The sequence below is a fragment of the Anastrepha obliqua genome, unplaced genomic scaffold (genome assembly GCF_027943255.1).
Source record: "Anastrepha obliqua isolate idAnaObli1 unplaced genomic scaffold, idAnaObli1_1.0 ptg000012l, whole genome shotgun sequence".
NCBI lineage: Eukaryota > Metazoa > Arthropoda > Insecta > Diptera > Tephritidae > Anastrepha > Anastrepha obliqua.
Genome location: NW_026562179.1, coordinates 5204228 through 5210779, shown reverse-complemented (window position 1 = coordinate 5210779; position 6552 = coordinate 5204228).

Genomic DNA, 6552 nt, shown 5'->3' with positions numbered 1-6552 from the left:
GCCTTCTTGTTCAAATTTGTCCACCATTCTAGAATGTCATGAAGCATTATTGGTCTTACTACTGCCATGTAAACCCAATGTGTAAGTCGTGGAGGTAAGTCACATGTCTTACCGAGTAGTTTTCCGCATGCGTATAAGGCATTGAGTGCTTTCTTCGTTCGTTCTTCTACATTGAGTTTCCACGTTAGTTTGCTATGCAGCATTACTCTTAGGTACCTAGTATATGTCTTAACCTGTAATGTAATACTGTCTAGACGAGGTGGGGTCCAGTTCGGAATTTTGTACTTCCTGGTAAACAATACTAGGTACGTCTTCTCAGGATTTACTTTCAGTCCCGCTTCAACTGCCCACCCGCTAATTTCCTTGAATGCCTTTTCAAGAACTTGACTTATAGTGTTTAGGCATCTTTCTGAGATGATAATAGCCAGGTCATCTGCATACGCAGTTAGCTTTGCTCAGTTTAAGTAAGATCCTGTTTACTACCAGAGTGCACAGTAAAGGGGAGAGTACACCTCTATTAGCTCTCCGATACAAAAGATACCAAAGACTCCCATTCTGTTGTCACTGCGCGACAAATCAATAGGTTGCCTATCCAGTTTTGCATTGATGGATGTGTGTCAATTGATCCCAGACTCTCAATCAGTGCCTCCTTCGAGACATTGTTGAAAGCTTCAGATATGTCAAGAAAGACTCCAATCGCGTATTCACAGTAATGTATTGCCATTCTCATCTGCAATACACAGTCGCAGAAGTCTCGCCAAGAGCTCCTTTTGGTCCTCCTAATCTCCTTTTTTATAACCTGCGTAGTACGTTATATTCCCTCCAACACTCATCACAATCTGCAAGCTTAGCTAGCTTCAGAAATTCTCTATGCTGTCTTCGTCTTAGACTTACCTCTGAGCCTTCCGAGCGAATAGGATTTTTGGTATGCAAGAAGAGTTTTTGAAGTTAGAAGTCTATAGCTGCTTTTATGTTTCTGCTGGAGAGTATTTGGGGGGATAAAAGAGTGTAATCGTTTCGCAAAATTTCATAGAGGTTCCAGTTTTTTTTCCTAGGATTCCTAAATGTTGCTTTTGCCTTCGGGATTTTACCAAACAACGTAAAACTAATGTTCTTACGATGTGAATAGGAGGGTTGCTGCAGCACTTTCCAGTTAAAGATATGTAGGTTATTACCGTAAAAGAGAGGGATATCCAAAACTTCTTCAGAAGTTTGACCCTTAAAAGTCGGTATATTATCCCTATTAGCCAAACTTATATTGTTTTCTAATATATAGTTCAAAAGGTACTCAACACGATCGTTTATATCCTTACTGCACCATTAAAGGTGGTGCGAGCTTGCATCTGCTCCTACAAGAACTTCCCGTCCCAACTGATGAGCTTCTCTCATGAAGTGCTGTAGTTCAATTGGTGGTACTCCGACGTTATGGGCTATGTAGCAGCAAGCGAAGATCTTTTGTCCCTCGTTCCCCTCTAAGGCTATCACCGTCAGGTCATCCGTGCTTAATCGAGGGATAAAGTAAGAGTTAGTATTTTTCCTTACTAAGATGACAGATCTAGTCTTCCTTACTGTAGGTTAATAGAACAGTGGAAAATTGTTTGACTCTAATCCACATACCTTTTTGACGGAAGATATCCATGGTTCTTGGACTAGAGCAACATCGTAGCCACCTCCCTCAAGCACAAGGAGGAGTTTTACCTATGCTGTCTTACTGTGGTGGAGGTTGATCTGCAGATCTTTCCCTCCATTTGGATCAATGTCTTGTGCCATAGGAACGGCTATTTGTAGATTGCACCTTAGCATGAGGAATACACGGAATGTAGTCTCTGTCGACTATTTTCAGCTCCGAAGCATCCCACAGGCCCCTCAATATTAGAACCACTTCCTTTATTCATCTCAATGTCGTGTCGTCGTTGCATCTGAGCATCTATATACCTATGTACCAGCCTACGCCTTCAAAAGAGGGCGATGGTTTGTCGGGCTCATTGACCACTCTTGCAACGACGCCTTCTGAAATTTTGGTGTCAACCCGTTTCCACTGCTCCGCTGTCATCTGTCCATTAGGGTGATGAAGGTCAGTCATACCACGGTCAAACGCCGTTCGGCTATTTCACTGACCGTCAATGCCTTGTTCAACATCGTTGGCTGGCCAGCATCGTTCTTCATCTCCCCCATGAAAGTGACTGGCTGGTCCGCTAAGTTAACTGGTTTCTGCGTTTGCTGACGTTTGGCCTCGGGTTTTTCTTCATCCTTGGACCGCTTTCTTTTAGGCTCCTTCAAGCTCTTAGCGACTGCTTCTTCGATTTTTTGTTTTGCGGTAAATGCTCTCTGCCTTTCGCTATTATTGCGTTTGCCCATTTAAGGCCCTCCTGCTCCGTAGGCGAACGAGTGACCTTACCGTTCATGCGCAGTTGGATTCATATTGCCGCTTTATATTGAGCGAGAGCTTTCCGCCCCTTCTTATTGACCTATTTCATGGTCGCAAAATGCTGAAGGGAGACATGCATACTTTGCATCCTGTTTTTGCTAAGCCTGCATTGCTTCCACCATCCCTGCCCCCATACCAACCCTAAGTTTGAATACTTAGTTGTTAGCACAGAAACATGGGTGCGGGAAGCAAGATCTTGGATGGACTCACCATCTCTTCTGTAAAAATTTAAAACACGAGATCAAATACTTTGGAGTATATTTTAGCTCTAATTTTTCTTTCTCAAGCCACTATCAAATTACTGGTTACCGCGTTTGATCAATATAGGTTGGAATATGCGTCATTTATTCGGAGACCTTATCACCAATTTGCTTTCCCAAGAATAGAACGGGTAAAAAAGATGTATCTTAAATTTGCCCTAAGATATTTAAATTTTTCTGTCTCATTTACCTCTTCGCATAACTTTCTTATTCTGACAAGATCTTTACGAAGCTCTCACCTTTTTTATCGCAAGATATTCTAAACGAATTTCGAGTCCAATACGTCTAGCAATTACTAAAATCAATTCTCTTCTTTGTTGAATGCACGATTCAATTCGCTAATGTAATTTTTGTTGTTTTGATCAAGTTTTATTTGTTATTTTATTAATAAATGTTTTCTGTTATTAGCAATAGTGAGTAAGAACTGTGGGGTTTTGTTTTTTTTTAATTAAATAAATAATGAATTTTCATTGTTGAGCCGACGGTATTTTGTCGATTTCTAATAATACGATACAGGGTCCTTTGTTTTGATATCAGAAAGAAATTATTTTTAATTATAAGCTTTTTGAATATTTCCATCTTAATTATACATTTTTAATCGAATTATATTTACTATTATATTTTAATAGATTTGAAGGTGATCTGCCGGAAGAACGCCACATGAAAGTGGACAATAAAAATTTTTACTTCGATATTGGACAAAATAATCGTGGCGCTTACATGCGCATTAGTGAGGTAAAAATATTTCAAAGACGAGTAATAATTTAAGCCTACTCAATAATGACCTTTTTTGATCGATTTTAGGTAAAAAGTAATTTTCGTACTGCTATAACTGTGGCAGAGAAATGAAGAATTTCGTTTACAAAATTCTCCAAAACGCTGTTAAGATCCCGAGGGCATTTTTGATTATACGTTGAGCTCGTGATAAGTATTATTATTTAACTAAAAAAGGTTCTTAATAATAAATACAGTCATTGTAGACAGCACATCCGGAAAGTTTAAGTTTCCTTCGAAGGGTTTAACAGGGGTTTGCTTTCATTTATACTCATTTGAAGCTGACAAATAAATGTAGCGTAGTTCAATTCACACGGCATCACAAGTTCCCGCCATAAATAAGTATTACTTGTTTCTAAATATTCGATAAAAGGCTTGTTATTTTTATATTTTGAAGATTTAAATTGAACCAACTATTGAAAACTGAAGTCCGCGCGGTAAATTAAGAAAGCACAAATGAGTATAAACACCAAATGCAGCTAATATTACGTTTCCACCAAAAGCAAACACCGTGTTTGCAGGAGTTGTGTTTGGGAGAACTGTCAACTGTTTCCACCGAAATGTGTTTGCAAAGTGTATGGTCTTTGGTATGGTAAGCAGATTTATGATACATTATTTTGCGGCGACAGCACAGCGCGATAGCCCAGCGGCTAGCAATGTGGGCTTCCGATCCGAAATCCTTGGTTCGAATCACAAAAAAATTTTTTTTTTTTTATACATTTATTTCATTTTGTTTTATGATATGTTTATGAGCAGATTTTTTTCATGGCAGAAATACACTCGGAGGTTTGCCATTGCCTACCGAGGGGCGACCGCTATTAGAAAAATGTTTTTGTTAATTTTGCTTTCACCGAGATTCGAACCAACGACCTCTCTGTGAATTCCGAATGGTGATCACGCACCAACCCACTCGGCTACGGCGGCCGTCAATCAAATGTCATATTGACAAATTGCAATCATTGTTGCCATGTTTCGATAAGAATGCAATAATAAATGAGGAAAATGAGCAACATTGCCACCACTTAATAATTAAATTAGACGCAAACCCAACAAAACACGCTTTAAATTAGACGCAAACCCACAAAACACGCTTTGAAAGTGAGTTTAGGTATGGAGTTGTGTTTTAATTTTGTATGGGATTTGACAGGAGTTTTGTTTCGTGTTTGCGCTAAGAACACGATAGCGGCAGAGAACACGATAGCGGCTGCGGTGGAAACTTAGCATAAAGTGGCAATAAAGTGTGTGTGTATAATTTCTGGTGTTTGGCAGTTTCTATTGCTTTTCCTTACTGTTCCTTTGAACAATTTCCCTTCCTTTTGTAAATACACCCCATTTTTTTTTTTTAAACGGTAGATACGTTCCTTAGAAAAGCGTGCAAAACAAAATCGGGTAAAAAAATACATGTGACATATGGTAAATTTGGGGATATGTTCCGCAAAACCGTGCAAAAGAAGTAATAATGAAATCCATATTACATAAAACAAAAACAATTCATTTTTATTGCAACCAAAATTAAAATTAGTGCACAGTGAAAATTCAATCCATAAGGACAAAACATAAAAATTCAAATTGAAATTAGGAATAAAAATCTATTTTGCAACTATTCATCGCTACTTGATAACAAGCGTACACGTTTATTACGGACTGTTCCAGAAATGCTATCATCAGTAGGTATGTCAAATATGTCTAACACAACTGTTGGGTTTGATTCAAATGAAGAATTTCGTTCGTTATTAACGACCTCTGCTGGTTTTTGTTGTTATAAAGTCTGTTATTAGCGGCTGTTTTTTTTTGGTTTCTCAAGTTGCTTATATAATTCTTGATATCCAGCTACACAAAACTTAAGATTACGTTGAAATTTTAATGGACGCTGCATTTCAGGTAGCAAATATTAAGCCTTCGCGAATTATATCAGCCGTTAAAAGCTGAACTGCCCCTCCCTTTTCATCATTACAGGCTTCTTTACTATCACAAACTGTCATAAATTCGATCAAATCGTCCTCATCCAAAGGGCTTTTTCGCATTAATTCATCGATGTTAGCCGTTTGCACGTTGTTGGAACCTTCGCCATCAATTGTTTGAATTGGCTGATTTTTGTACTACGAAACTTCCACTTTCGACGCATTTTGGCAAAATTTTTTTCCAAGAAGCAATTAAGGGCGACTGGCGCAACTGTTTCATGGCAAAAGAAGCATGCGTAATACAATCCATAATCGTAAACTTTTCCCATGCTTCCATAACAATCAAATTTCTTTCTTGTACTGAATCTGAAATATATTTAAACGTTTACTTGGTGTTCGTTTTAAATGCTGCCATAATACCCTGATCGAGCGGTTGAATCAGCGAGGTGGTGTTAGGCGGCAAAAACAGTAATTGAATATTGGAATGATCCGGCACTGGGTGGCTGGGCGTGTTATTAACCAGAAAAATATTTTGAATTCAAAACCTTTTTGTTCCATATATTCCTGGACTTCAGGAACAAAGCAGTTGTTGAACCAATTTATAAACAGATCAGTCGTCATCCATGCCTTTTTATTCGCCATCAAATGAACTGGAAGGTGTTCTTACCTCCTTAAGCTCGTGGCATAAGGGATTTGTTGATTATGATTAGGCTTTAACATTTTATCACTAGATGCGTTACTGCAGAACAAAAACGTCACCCGATCTTTGGCCTCTTTAAAACCACCAGCTGATTTTTCAGATTTTGTATGTACGTTCTTTTAGGCTGTTTTTTCCAAAATACTCCCGTTTCGTCGGCATTATATGATCATAAACCGACCGACGGTTTGTTTACTTGTGGATACCGGGGGTTACGGTAATCCCCCAATTGTATTTCTTTCCTGTGTAGATAAGTTTTTATAAGACACTGTCAAAATTAGAATTACAAATTTTCTTCAGGGATTCGTGCTACAACAAAAAATGCGCGTAAAAATATTTATTAATTCTTACAGGTGAACCTCGTTATTTCAAAATTATGTAAAAATACCTTGTAGAAAAAGAGTTGGGTGTATAGTATATGCATACGTAAAATACAACAAAATGTTAAATAACTAAATTAATAAGAATGATTTAAAACTGAAATGAATCAAA